Source organism: Nannospalax galili, unplaced genomic scaffold (assembly GCF_000622305.1).
Source record: "Nannospalax galili isolate Female #2095 unplaced genomic scaffold, S.galili_v1.0 scaffold510, whole genome shotgun sequence".
NCBI classification, from domain to species: Eukaryota; Metazoa; Chordata; class Mammalia; order Rodentia; family Spalacidae; genus Nannospalax; species Nannospalax galili.
This window is the reverse complement of record NW_008329677.1, coordinates 2,996,551-3,009,597: the sequence shown is the minus strand read 5'-3', so window position 1 is coordinate 3,009,597 and position 13,047 is coordinate 2,996,551.

The window sequence follows — 13,047 nt, the reverse complement described above, 5'->3', positions numbered from 1 at the left end:
TTATGTGTATGCACGGATTGCCTGCATGTAGGTAAGTGCACCTGTGTTGTGCAATGACTGCAGAGGTCAGAACAGGCTGTTGGATCCCCTGGACCTGGAGTTATGGACAGTTGTTAGTTGCTCTGTGGGTGCTGGAATTCAAACCTGGGTCTTCTGCAAGAACAACTACTGTTCTTAACCGATGCGTCATCTCTCCAGCCCTTCTTTCCAATTTTTTAATGTAGGCAACTTAGAATTATAAACTTCCCTCTAAGGACTGCTTTCAGCGTGTCTCAGAGGTTTTGTTGTGTTGTATTGTCTTTTTCATTTAGTTCCAGGAATACTTTTATTTCTTTCTTAATTTCTCTTTTAACCCATTCATTTTTCAGGAGTGTGTTGTTTAATCTCCATGTGTTCATGTGGTTATTAGGGCTTCTTTTGGTGTTGATTTTAAGCTTTATTGAATTGTGGTCTGATATAGTTTTAAAAATGTTTATTTATTTATCATTTATTTTATGTGTATGAGTGTTATGTCTGTAAGTGCACCCATGGCATGCATTGCCCGTGGAGGCCTGAATGTTTGTAGGTGCACCACCTGCATGCAGTGCCTGTGGAGGCTAGAAGAAGATGTCGCATCCCCTGGAACTGGAGGTACCAATGGTTGTTAGCTGCCATATGGATAGTGGGATTTGAACCTGGGTCTTCTGCAAGAGAAGCCAGTGCTCATAACTGATGAGCTATCTCTCTAGCCCCATCTGATGTCTTTTCTAAAAGAGTCTAGCTTTTTTGATTTATTTATTTTTATTTTGTATGTATGCGTTTTTGCCTGAATATATGTAAGTGTATCATATGTGTGCAAATGTGTCGGGGCCATAAGAGGGCACTGGGTTGGACAGTTGTTAGCCTCCATGTGGGTGCTAGAAACTGAACCTGGGTCCTCTGAAAAAGGAACCAGTGCTCTTAACCACTGAGCCATCTCTCCAGCCCCTTATCTGATGTATTTATAGATACCCCTGCTCTTTTGTGCTACTCTTTGCATGGACTATCTTTTCTATCCTTTACATATAGCCTTTGTGCTATTCTTAAAGTGTTTCTTTGCAGGCATCATTTAGTTTAGTCTTGTTTCTTATTGTCAATTCTATGCCTTTGGATTTGAGAGTTTAATACACTGACATTCAGATTAGTATTTCTAGGTAAGGACTTTCTCCTCCCATTTTGTTGATGTTTTCTGATTGTTTGTTGATTCTTTGTTCCCTTACTCCTTTCTTGCCTACCTTTATGATTTGATGATTTTCTGTGGTGCTAAACTTTGACTCTTCTTGATTTCTTATTTACATATGTCTTGTGAATTTATGTTATGTGTTTATCATGGAACTTGCATTAATCATCTTGTAATTATTATAGTTGTCATAGAATATTTTAAGCTGATTGCAACCTAATTTCAGTTGCATACATACAAAAATCTTTAGCCCTTTATCCTCTCTTTTAAGAAATACACTTTTCCTGTCACAAGTTACAATTTTTTTAGTAGTCTACATTCTTTAACAACTTATTTGGCTGTAGTTGTTTTTGACCCCATTAAGATTTAGTATGATTTATGATTTAGAAAGATTTACACAGCTCCATTGTAGCTATGGATTATTCTAAATCTGAACTTGTGAATTCACCTCTACCACTTAATTTTATACTTTCATACATTTTCACAGTAATAGTTATCACTCTTTTTTCTATAGAGCTGAAGTGGATCTTCCCAGGAAGTTGGTGCTGTGACTCCTCAGACCAGTCATACCTCCTGGCTTTTCCTTCCTGCTTACATTCAGCTTCAAGGCAGTCAGAGAACAAAGCTTCATATCTTACTAGTTCTTTCGTCAGTGTGTGCACAGCCCTGAACACACACACAGCTCTATAAATGCATCTGGCTTTCTATATTCCTTTGAATCTAGGTGTTTCCAGAGCCCCTTATGGATATCTCTTTGTCTAGTGTTTATTTTTAAAGTTCTGGTAAGCCTACTTTGTTCCATCTGTTATTCACTACCTCCAGCATGATGTAAAACAATTGCTGTTGATTATTTCCAACAAATTCCCACAAGCAAAAGGCTGTTTGTATTGGTTAAGCTCTGAGTCAGGTTAAATGAAGAATTTTTCCAAGAATCATCAGACATGTGTAATGATGGCCATCTGCCTCTTCCTATGGCTGCTGAGCTGCTAGTTTTGTACTGTGATCTTGCAGTCTATTGGTTGTCAAAGGGTTTCCAACGGGGTGGAAAGTGGGAGTGGGGGTGGGGATGCAGGGGTAGGGCAAGCTAAAATCCAACCAAGTGCACTATCTTCACCTCATTTCAGCTACTTTTTCTTGAACAAATGCTCCACAGATTGATGGACTCTTTGGTTGTCTTTTCAGAGTCCTGAAGAAGTTGATTGTGTTTCCTTACGTTCTTATAGCTGTGGTAGAGGGAGGTATTTTGGGACATCCTTACTTTATCCTCAGCAGAAACTTGTGGAACTCTGAATAAGAGGTAAGACATTGCCCATGTGAGGTTTGGTAGTGCAACGGAACATTCCAACATTTAGTGATGGTCACTATATGAGAAAGTCACAAAGACCAAAAGCCTTTGTCTATGATCATTATGGGATCAGAAAAACAGTGTATCACAATAACTGATAATGCGATAGCTCTTTTACTACAGAGAGAAAAGAAACAACTTTATAAATAAGGAAAATGAAGACATCTGGAATTTGTGATGTTCTTCAAAGCCTGTAAGAGAAAAAGACAAAATTCACCCCTGTCTTCTTCAAAGTCTGGTTCTGGTACTAAAGGTTGTTGCTTACTTGGGAACTGGAGAATTTGCTGTTATGAGCACAGATCTCTTATAATTTTAGTGCCTCTAGAGTTTATTTTAAATACATACAGGTAATAATTCATGTATTTATTTTTATTTTATGTGTCTAAGTGTTTTTCCTGCATGTATGTAAGTTTACCCATGTGTACAATGCCCATGGAAGCTAGAGAGGGTGTTGGATCTCCTGAAGCTGGAGTTACTGACCATTTTTAGCTACTATATAGGGGCTAGGAATTGAACCCTGGTCCTCTGCAAGAGCAGACAGTGTGGAGCTATCTCTTCAGTCCCCATAATTCATGTTTTAGGGGTAAAACAAAACACCTTGGCACCATGACATCTTTGAAGCTCAATAAATAAGGATTTCTGCATGAAACCCCTCAAATCATTAAGGAAAAAAACAGTGTCTACCGAGAGGCTTTGTTAATGTTCACAAGATTTAAAAATTACAGATGTGAGTCTATTTGATTACAAACAACTGGCTCTGCTTGATTTATACATTTTACTAACACAGTGCTGACATATGGATTGCTGTATGATTTTCCACTCTGAATGGCACCTAAGTTCACTTACAGACACAGTTTCAAGTCTTATAATCCTCAAATCCTTTGCTGGTAGATTCATGTTTATGGACAGGGAATCTCCATTGGTTATAAGAAGGTTTTGAAGTTGAGTGATGCACTTAAATGTGCAGGTCCCTGGAATAGCAGGATAGGATGGAAATCCAAGCTACAGAGCAGAGGGGCCATCTGTTCTCCGCTCCTCACTGCTCATTGCTCATTGTTTGAACATGGCTTCTTCCTGCCTTCCTTAAATCCCCAGCCCCCCCCACTACCACTTAAATCATATCTGTTAGTCTTTCACTGCATGAAGAACATGGCATGTAACTTTGCACAAAACAGTGAAGCATACATTAATCATTATTGTAGAAAACTCCATCAATGACTGGGAAAATTACTGGGTAGAATTTTAATGAAATTCAACATGTGCATAGTTTCAAAGTGTCTCCCCTCCAATATTAACTCCTGGTGATCAGGACTGACATCACCAGTAATTAGGCATAGCAGTGGAATCATAAATTGCTCTGTAGGATACACTGAGGCTGTGGCATCTTGTCATTGCTCAAAATGTGTAACACCATGCAAATCATGAGAACATATCAGACAACTTAAGCCATGCCTATAAAATAAGCTCTCAGCAGGGAGTCAGTGTCCAAGTCAGGAGAGAAATAGGCTAAAAAATCATCACAGATTGAGGGAAACTAAGGAGAAATATAAATGCAATGCGGGGTCTTTGGCAGGATACTGCATCAGAAGACGGGCAAGAGAAGAAAGACGGGATGAAATTATAAGAAGATCTGCAGTTTAGTCAGTAGTATTGTTCCTATGCAAGTTTAACTGCTTTGACCATGATACTAAAGACACCCAAGGTGGTATCATTAGGCGAAGACTGATGAGGGACCAACAGCCAATCTTCTGCAAGTCTAAAATTATCTTAAAATAAAAGTTCAACAGTAAATGGTTGCATCAATTTTAACATCTCAAAGGACTCATTCATTTAATAATTTTTGTCAAGTTAATTCAAAAAATGAAATTTTGGGATATAATAATTTAATGAGACTACAGCTGATATAGACTAAGAGTGGGGACACTTTGAAAACTAGAAAAAAAGTTAATACCAGGGCAGGACTGTATTCTCAAATTCTCATGATAGTTTTTCAAAGTTTAAGTTACACCCTACTTTGTGTTTAAAATGTATTATATTCTGATGCTGTTGTTGACCTAACATGCTTTACAATGGATGTATGATTTAACCTAGAAGTTGTTCTTTTCAATGCTATATGGAATAGAATACCTTGCTATTTACCCCTAACTCCTGTAGCTGGAATTCTCCCTCTTGGAGGACTTCAGACTCTATTGCCTATAGATTACTTAAGTGCTTAAATGCTAGAAATTTTTTTTGTTGTTTTTTTACATTAAGAGGTGCTAAATGCAAGCAAAGATAGAGAAAGTTGGAATAATAAAATGGTTTATATAATCTTGAGTGTTTGACTGTGTAGTTAGCTATAAACATGGGCAGTTATTGGTATGGTTTGGCTATGGTCTGAGTCTATTTCCCAGAGACTGATGTGCTAGAAACTTGGTGATGGAACTTTTAGGAAGTGGAGCCCAGTTAGCACAGGGCTAGCAAATTCCTGAATGGATTAGTGTGTCTCTTGGGGGTTCTAGCTCATGAGGGATTAGATACCATGAGAGTAAGTTCTTAAAAATGGAGCTCACCCTTTGCACTTGGCTTCTTTTGCAACTGGTTATTTCTCTTTGCTTCTCCACCAAGTTGTGACAAAGTCAGAGACTCCTCATCAGGACACTGGCAACAATGCTGTTTAGGCATTCATCCACTTAACTGTGAATAAACATTATTTTATAACTTTTTTAGCCTCTGCTGTTTAATGTTATATCAATACGGATGAGCTGACATGCTCATAAGTACTAGTCATCTAATCTATGAGTCAGTATAAACCAAATCCATGCTTCTCAATCTTTAATATGCATCGGAATTTCGTCTGGATTTAAAGGTGGTGAGCTTGAGATTCTGCATTTCTAACAAGATCCCAGGTGAGTCCCCTAACTGTTGGTCCCTGTTAGTCCTGGAATGACATTTTGAGTAGCAAGGAAAAGGACTTCATTTTAAATGAATGAAATATTAACCATCAAAGTGCAATATGACTTGAAAATAAAAATTTGAAACAAATACAGAGCTACAAAACGCTGCCTGTGACATCCTGATAATGTTGCTTTAGAGCAATCCTGTAAAGAAAAGAGACTGTGGATTCCATCTAAATTTAGGCTGCACCAGTCATGTGTGGGTGTGGACTTGTAGGGAACACCTTCTAGGAATGCAAAACCTGAGGGGTTGGTTGCCACCGCCACTAGGGGGCGCTCCACCACAGCGTTTCTAGGTCTGTGACATCTCATCTGATCAGCCCCAGTCCTGAGAACTGGTAACCTGAAAAATGAAATGCAATTTTTTAAAATGGGGACAACACTGGGCAATGTGGAACCATCCTACTGTTCTCACATGTATCTGGTGTTGAGGACTTAGTGATGGTTGCATGTCTACATGTTTACAATTTTCAGATTGTTCTATCTGACAGCCAGGCTGGGTTTGAGTTAAAGTGGATTCTGAAGTCAGATTTCAGACCGTGGGTAAGATGAGTTTCCTGTGATTATCCTCAAGATAACCTCGGGTTGTGCAAGAGGAGATTGATCGCCACTTCTTTCCTTCGAAACTTTAGTGCTTTCAAAATGCTTCATTGCTATAAAACATTTTCTCAAGGAAGGGTTGTCATTTACTTATCAGTGAGGAATCCTAGGCACAGGGAGGAAGTGGACTACACCTCAGATCTACGATCAGATTAGAATCAGAAGTTCCGCTTCCTGTTTTAGCAGGTGGGTGGGCAGCCTGGCTGATGACATCCCAGGGTGCCTTGAATGGAGCTTCAGGGCACAGGGCAGCCCAGCAAAATTTGGGAGACTGACTGTCCCTGGAAGGCTGGTCTGGAGACCCCACCTAGCCAGTCTGTTCTGCCAAAGTGAAACCATGTCAGTTCTCTAATTGAAATCAACTTGCCTTAACTGCTTGCATGTGAACAGATTCTTTTGATTTTCTTTATTTTTTAAGCTAAAAAATAGGACATATTGATGGGAGAAAAATAATTCCCAAATTTCAGGAACACAAAGTAAAACATGAAAGTTCCTTTGTATTCATCAGTCTCCTCCAATGCTAACCCCCGCCCCAGAATTAAACACTGCTAAACATCTAATATATAGATATATGTTTCACATATATGCACACACACACATATACATATATGTGTACATATATGCATTACAGATCTCTAAATTTTAAAATGTCAGAGGACAAAAATTAAGTATGCACAATTTTATCTATTCTGTCAGAAACTATCATACATATATGCACACACATATACACATATAAGGAGGTAGGTGATTTCCCTGAACTTTGCAAAAATAGGGTTATGAAACTCATATTATCATTTCTAATTTTCACTTGTATATATCACAGCATATTGCAATGAAGTTTTTTTTTCAAATTCTGTTTTTAAATTTTTATTTACTTATATGTTTTTATTATATTAGTTTTGTCTGCATGTATATAAATGCACCATGTGTCAAAAGAGGGCATCAGATTCCCTGATCTGGAGTTACAGAACACTATTAGCAGTTAGATGGTCATCTCTCCAGCCTCCTTAAAAAAAAATTATTGATTAAAACTGTAAGACTTTTAGCTGGGCACAGTGGCAGACAGCTGCAATTACAACTCTAAGGCAGCTGAAGCAGGAGGGTTGCAAATTTGAGACCAGCCTGGGCTACACAGCAAGACTGTCTAAAAATAAAAACAAAAATCTCAAAAGCCTCCCGAGTCTAATATTCTCCTATTAACAAGAACACATTTTAGACCTTCCTTGGCTCTGCTGCTTGCCACATTTAGCATCATGTCTTCCTGAGTTAACACAGGCAAGAAAATAAAAATTAGAGGAATCGACATGCTTCCTTTCTAAGTAATCTTGATAGAATGAACACATTGCCCAAATTGTGAATACTTAATTTTTGTCTTCTGAGGACTGAAAATATTAATCTACTATTTCTGTGATTCTGAATTATTTTTGTGGGACTGGTTTTCTTAAACTCACTTGAAACAGGAGATGCAGGTATGTCCACAGGACATGCTGGTGGGCAATTTTAGTTCTTCCAAGCACCCCAAATAAGTCGACTGAAAATACTGACAAATAGGAACAAGGCAGTATATCTTTTATTTTTAGATTTTCCTTCCATGATCCACCACAAGTACTTGCCTAACTGTTCCTTTCTCAAGAAGAGCAGTTCTCCTACCTTAATACTGAAGAATCCCAGGAAGCTGGTCAATGATTCAGTTTATTGGGCATCCTGAACCCCACTGTCCAGGGTGGGGCTGGGGAGGGACATTGCTGATGAGCTTCCATGGAAGCGTAATGCCTGCCAACAGTGCACTGTAAGGAAGATCCATGACTGTTAGGGACTGTGTGTGTGTCTTTCTTGAAGACAAATATTCTGGTTTCTTTCTTGAAGACAAATGTTCTGGCTACACCGAGGTTGAAGGATTATACAGACTTTTCCCCTAGAAATCTACCTCCAAATTATACGAACTCCTTAGAAATTCCTCTATACTTATCTTTGAAAACTGGATTCCCCTCCCCCTCAAATCCATCAGTTGACATGTGTTACCGAAGTCATCCTGGTGCCAATCCTTATGTGAAACAATGGGTTTGAGAAGTAGCCAATGACTGCTTTCAATTTCAGCTGAAGTTCCTTACAAAACTAGCTAGCCTGGGAGGTCATTTGTCTCTGGTTCAGATGCAGTGGTTTGATTATTCTTGGCTTACAATGAACTTGGACGGGAACTGGAGCATCAGGTAGGAAAAAAACGCTATACCTACACAGCATGAAAAAGAACAAATTACAGTTATGCACACCAGTATAGATAAACGTCATGGAAATAAGGCTGAGCCAAAATAGCCCCCACTTACCTGTAGTTCAAGGACAAGTAGTTCAGAGTGGGAAGAAGGTTTTTTTTTCGGGGGGGGGCATCAAGGGAGTAATGTTCTATGCCTTATATTGGAACTTATTTAGCAGGCTGTGTATACATACATGAAGTCATGGAGCTGAAACTTGAGCTCTATGTATTCTGCTGTATGTATGTTATACCTCATTAAAATCTTTTTTAACCAGGTACAGTGGCGCATGCCTTTAATATCCCAGTACTTAGGAGGCAGAATTCACTAACAAATGCATACAGTTGGAGATAAATGAAAACAATTAAAAATTAGAAATGATTATAAAATAGTTTAACGCCTGTAGTAAGCTGAACACCTAAGACAACAGAATCCCACATTGTGAGCACAGTGCCTTCAAAATCCACAAATGCAGTGGGTAAGGAAAGTACAGTGCCATCCTCAGGAAAGGTGCAGTTAATTCAAATCTATGTGACTGCATATAAAACGCACAGGAAACCTGCAGGTGAAGGGCAGCTGGTCCATCCTACCCATACATAGTTTCCTGAGGCTACACTTAAATCATGTGTCAAGGTGATACAGGAACGCTCAAGTACCTAAGCCCAAATAGGGTCCCACTTCCAAGGTATTCTAGGAGTATTCCATGGGAGAAATTTCTCCTTTACTCCTCCTCTGTCTTCATTGGTCTCATTATGCCATGGACAGCTAGTGATCTTTGTTTGCTTGGGCCATGTCTCTGTGTTACTGAGCAGGTATGGTGAGGAAGCTGACTTCTCATATCACCAATCAAGCTTACTTTCTTTTCTCTCTTACCCCCTTCTAAATCATGGTCGTCTGTTTGACACAACTGGCAATGTTTGGTGTTATGGAGACACAACCTTGCTTTGTTGTGGATACTGCTCTGTCAAGTCTGGGCAATGTGGGTGAGGGAAGGCTGAGATTTGGAAATGCTGTGGGAGGGCTCAGAGGTTTACCTTGTCCTAGGCACGGGGAAGGGCCAACCACCTGCTGATGGGAAGATTTGGTCTAGGCCAAAGTCTATTAAGCCAGTGTTATCATAGGAGAGCCTGTTGTTTATTGTTGTTTTGTATTGTTGCTGATTTGTTTGAGACAGTTTTACTATGTAGCTCAGGCTGGCTTAGAACTGTGTATATAGCCTAGGGTGACCTCTAATTTGTGATTGTTGGGCCTCAATCTCCCAAAGGCTGGGATTGCAGGGGTACATCACCATGCCCAGTTTTCTGGGAAAGCTTTTAATTTTTGTTGTTATTACAATGGCAGAGCTATGAAAACAATGAACTTATGTTTCCCACATCAAGCCCCAACTCTGCATGCAACTTGAAGAAAAATACTTATGGAAGTAAAACCTCAGGCAAGGAGGGCAAGCCCTGCCTCCAGCACCCAGTGACAGATGCTCTGTAAATACACCTGTTTTGTTCTTATAAGGGGAAAGAGCCCAACACCTCCAAGGGCCATGCTTCTTTCGCCAAGCAAGGTCATTCTCAGTGAGCTCTGTAAGAGCTTGGAAATTCCTTCTTAAAGAACAAGATGTGAGATCAAGTGCAAACAGACTGGGGAATAAAAGGAAACAGCCACATCAGGACTCACGAGGTTCCTGACAGTGAAAGATTATAAGTACGTGCTTTTAAAAAATATTTGATTTATTATTTTTATATGTATGAGTGTATTGCCTGCATGTATGTGAGTGCACCCGTGTCGTGCAATGTCGCGGAGGTTAGAAGAGGGCTTCGGATTCCCCTGGACCTGAAGTTAAGGATGTCATGTGGGTGCTGGGAATCGAACCAGGTCCTCTGCAAGAGTAGTCAGTGATCTTAACTGCTGAGCCATCTCTCCAGCCCATAAGTACGTTCTTTAAAATTTTTTTGGCTTTATTTTTATGTATATGTGTGTATTGTGTGCATATATGCAAGTGCACCTGTGTCCTGCAGTGCCCGTGGAGGGCAGAAGAGGGCATCGGATCCCCTGGGACTCGTGTTACAGACGGTTGTTAGCTGCCAGTGGGTGCTGGGATTTGAAACCATATCTTCTGCAAGAACAGACAGTGCTCTTAACCACTGAGCTATCTCTTCAGCCCACAAGTACATACTTTGCTATATGGCTCCTGGTCCTTCCAAAAGTTTGTTTGCTGGGGGACCTCCCAAAGACGGAGAGGGGCAGGGAGGTCAAAAATTATGTTATTCATTGTAGAATAACATCAAGGATGTCTCCCTTTGTCTCCAGTCCTGATAGGGCCCCAGGAGTCTGATCCACTCTACACTTGCCTGAGGTTGGAGGGAGAGACAGGGACTTCCCAGATCCCAGACAAACTTCTGCAAAGGCACCATCACTCTGGGAAGCTGGGAGTCCACCTGAGCAAAGGTATCGTTGGGCTGGGGACCTTAAGTTTCCACCTTCTTTCCCAAGTGATGGTTGGCAGCTCCCAGGATCCCTCTTTCTGCCTTCACTACTCCTTTTAGTCTGAAATTTGTCAGAACAAGTATCACCTATCAGAATCTTCCTCTGGGCTATAAGACTGCTTTCCCAAAGAATCATCCATTCCTAGTTTCCCCATCCTACTGCCGTTCCTCAAATCCTCTGTCCATCACCAGATTACACAATTCCTTCTGCCTGTGGCATTTTCTCCCTTGAGGTGAGCTAGTGTTCATGCCCTGACCCAGTATGTTCCATATTCCCCCTCTTTTACCTTTTGTTTTTTTTAGCTTTCCCTAGAAATACTTTTTGAGTGTCTTTCCTAGCAAGATGAATTATTCTGAATTCCTAGATTTATTTTTCCCTTCCTCCTCCCCCCCTCCTCCTCCCGAGAGCATGCTTTTGTAGGATTCCTCCTCCCTCTCCCCTCCTTCCTCCTCTTCCCTCTCTCCCTCTTCCTCCTCCTCCCCATCCTCTCCCTCTTCCTCCTCCTCCCCCATCCTCCCCTTCTTCTCCCTCCTCCTCCCCCCCCTCCTCTTCTCAGAATGCTTGATGAAGTTACAGAACTTGAGAATTCTCCATGATACTCTGGCCTGGATGGATTCTAATAGTTTAAAGTCCTTCTTGGTTCCTGACAATCTAAGCAAAGGTACACTCACCTAGGTGGTGTAGGGGAAGGCTGCACAAATGGGGACGCCAAGATAAGGACAGGAGGGGATAAATCATATACACAGGAAGCAAAAGTCCTGCTCTTGTGGGGTGAAATGGCCCTTCTGGGGAGAGGAAATCACTGATGACCGCTTTCTGTGTTCTCAGCTGTTGTCGGGAGGCATTTGACAGTCTGTGGGGGTGGAAGGTCACCCAAAGGTGACTGACTCTGAGGGGCCTCTCTAACCTAGGCACAGAGAAACCTTTGTGGAGGTTCTCTCTTTCCTCCCAACTTCCTAGACCTAGATTCTTCAAACCCTCAAAACTTTTCCACTGTCACTCAGGAGTATTCGTACTTTCTAGGGTGATCTCTTGGGGAATAAGATTTTAGTTTTCAGCACCACTGCATAAACGCATCCTGTCTTCTGGGTTGTGTGCCATCCAGCCAGCAGCTCTAGGGAAGCACTTGAGAAGAGCACTTGAGAGGAGGTCAAAAAAGCCTAAGCCTGGAGAGTGAGAGGTGCCTGAGATCACTAGGTGACCCATCCAATTGGCATCTGCTGTAGAGTGGTAGGGGAACCAGCTGGCCTCTACATCTTCAGTAGACAGGGGCAGGAGAACCGGAAGCGAGGCAATGGGAGACCCAAGGCTGTGGTCTTGGGAGTGTGACCATCTGATGCTCTTTGCAGAAGGCTTCCTTACCAGATTGGCTGGGGACCACCACCCTTTGGCCTCAGCGACAGCCCTGAGCTTTCTTGGCAAAGTTCACCAGGGAAAGAAATGTGAGCCCTGGGCCAGAGGGGGGAGCCAGGACACCCCTAACAAGCCAAAAACCTCAGGGAGGCCTGTTTCAGGACCTGAGCCTGGTGCTCAGGGGGATCCCCACCAGGGGGCAGAGGGGAACCCCGGTGGCCCGCGGGAGGAGGCAGGGCCAGAGCCCAGGCACAGAAGGCGGAGCACACTCGCGGCGCTCTAGCTGTGGGCAGCGAACAGAAGGCTAGAGAAACCCTGGGTTTCTCGAAAGTTTCAGGCCAGTCCTTCTTGGTGGAGATCTGTCTACCGGCCTACCGGCGTCCTGCCTTGTGGGCCTCCTGCACCGCCCCTTTCTCTGGGCACCCAAGGGTTGAAGGGTTGAAGGACTGTGCACCCGGCTCTCTCAGCAGCCCAGTCTCCTCCCCGCGCCCAGTCCCCGCGGTGCAGGCCGGCGACCCGCAGCATCCCCAGCGCTGCCCCCCGCCCGTGCGCCCCCGTGCCGCGGACTCGGGTGGGACGAGTCGCGCTGCTGCAGGCTGCGGGAAGCTGTGCTGGCCGCTGCTCCCGGCTCCCTCGATGCACCCGGCGCGCCCGGGCAGGGGTTGGCTCTGAGTCGCCTTGCGCGGACCTAGGAGTAGGGCGCGCGCCCCGCGACGCGCTCCTGCAGCCGGAGGCCAGCGCCTGCTCGGGGTGGCCAGCAGCGGGCCCTTCTCCCGCCGGTCCTTACCCGCTCCTCCTCCCCGGCCACCGCCGCCCCCGCCTCCCGGCCTCCCCCTCCGCGCCTCAGTAGCCCCAGGCCGAGCGCGAGCGTGGGAGCCATGGTGCGCG